Source organism: Dendroctonus ponderosae, unplaced genomic scaffold (genome assembly GCF_020466585.1).
Source record: "Dendroctonus ponderosae isolate FM_Combo_2020 unplaced genomic scaffold, Dpon_F_20191213v2 Dpon_F_20191213_4, whole genome shotgun sequence".
Taxonomy (NCBI): Eukaryota; Metazoa; Arthropoda; class Insecta; order Coleoptera; family Curculionidae; genus Dendroctonus; species Dendroctonus ponderosae.
This window is the reverse complement of record NW_026018611.1, coordinates 15,441,576-15,443,802: the sequence shown is the minus strand read 5'-3', so window position 1 is coordinate 15,443,802 and position 2,227 is coordinate 15,441,576. Positions and strand designations below refer to the sequence as shown.

General features: G+C 30.8%; 1 long non-coding RNA gene across 1 annotated transcript; it reads left to right on the top strand.

The window, feature by feature from the left end:
* Positions 1-184: 184 nt before the first annotated feature.
* On the top strand, positions 185-1,541 carry LOC125504221. Its single transcript, XR_007281345.1, has 2 exons — positions 185-1,127; positions 1,191-1,541. It is a non-coding gene; the product is annotated as an uncharacterized LOC125504221 (long non-coding RNA).
* Positions 1,542-2,227: the final 686 nt, after the last annotated feature.

Here is a 2,227-nt window from a genome sequence, read left to right as displayed (position 1 = left end):
AGTTTATAATTTTTACACGCAGTGTTGCTTATAAAATGTGTCCCCTCAGATAAGCAAGATAAGAACAATTAGTGTTATGTTTGAATCACGATAGAGTTTTTTAAAATACTTTTTACTTTTGACCTTAATAAATTTAGTTATGTCCAGATAGCATTTGATATTCTACGAATATCCCAGAATGTTCAAAAAATATACAGAACATTGCGGGAATATCCTGGGAATATACATGGGTGAACATGTATATGAAATGTCCTAACATGAATGTTCGTGGAATACACATGAATGTATATTCATCAAAGTTCATAAAAGGTATATCCTAGGTATGGACATATATGTAGAAATTGTGTATATGTGCAGACGAAAATGCCAGGTATGTACATATTGTGTATATGTGCAGGGGAATATACCTAGTATGTTATACTGAAACTTATGAAATACTGAAAATATGCTGTTAATTAAACCAGACTAACAAAATTTGTCGGAAATAAATTTTGCGTGCCCGCAGCAGAAAAGTAAGGGCACGTACAAGTGAATTATTTTTTTACTTCTAACTTCAGAAAGTCACCATTATTTAATGCTTTTCTTTATTGAGAATTCACATTTCTCTGTCTATGTCAATACTAATGATAGAAAAATACTTAGGTCAATAATGAAAAATGTTGTAGATTTTCATTATGTTAATTTTTCCGATCTCTGAGTTTAACTACTTCGGTACAGAAGCCTATTAAATACCTCGCTGGCTATATATTTATGTATACTCGGTATATTACAGCTTACTTCTTGCCTTAGATACATAAAATACTATTTTATTTATGTTTAGACTTAAATTCAAAAATAGTACGTACTCTCAAATTATTTGCATTGTTTCTTCTTATCCTAGTTATTTATTTGGAAAAAAATTGTGGTTCTCAAAAGAACCGATTTGTGTTTGATTAAGTATGTTCCTACTTTAAGATAGGAAAAAACATACTCTTTTGTTATGCTCGGCGTTTTTGCAGTTTTGGGTTTAGGTGCTTTTGGTGTTTTTCGTTGAGCCTGGTTTATTTGATTGCATTGAAGACGCTAGGGATCACGTGAGAAAACCACACACGAAAAATGTTCGCATAAGATATGGCAAAAATGTAAAGGTATGTTTGTATTTAAATGAAATACATTTGATTATTTTATTATTTCGTGTTCCATACCTACAGGTGATGTCGCTGTTCTGAACTTGAAGACGCTAGAAATCACGTGAGACAACCACACACGAAAAATGTTCGCATAAGACACAAGTAAGGTTGTCTGAACCTAATTACTCTTCTATTAATGTAAAACTATTATCTGTATTTGTTAATTTTTACCAGTTTGATTTTGATTGATTTCTATTTAGCTATAAGCATGTTTTCTTGGATCGGAAGGAAAGCAACAAAAGTAAAATGAAAGTAATGTATCAATGCAAATTGCTCTACCTAACTGTATTTCTACACAATAGAATAGTCTATCAATGTAAAACTAGTAACTGTATTTTGTTGTTGTGACCATTATTAAAATTTGTAATTGCTTACAGAATTTTTGTTAAGAGCATATTGCGAAACACTTTAATAGGGATTAAAAATTGTTAATGATGGATCGAGAAGAAAATGAAAGTTCAAAAGCTACAGAGCGGGAACATGTAAGCAATATAAAATAATAAGTTGCAGTTTTTTAGATAAATGTTTGTGTTTCCGCTCACAGTCACACATCATTGCGACAACATTGCGATTTTTAGTCCGTATTAATAAGTTATATTTTAATTTATTTATTATCCATTTAATTAGTTTTAGTTTAGTTGTAAGTAACTCTTGTTGTTGAAAAATTACAACAACAGTAAATACTTAAATATGTGAATAACTATTAAGATGAAATAAAGGATCGTTTTTCTTTCGCTACATACATATATGTATGTATATTCCCTGAACATACCATATACAGTGACTGAACATACACATGTACATTCACTGAATATACCATGTACATTCCCAGAAAATACACATGTATATTCACTGAACATACCATGAACATTCAGTGTATTAACTGACAGATTCCTGGGACATACATGGAATGTTCATAATGGAACCCATGTATGTCCCAGGAATATGCATGTACATCACATGAATGTTCCAGGTATATTTTGGAATATCATTTTGCTATGTGGGTGCTAAAATAAACTAAGTAATCTAGTAGAAACTTCAATCATACAACCGTCCCC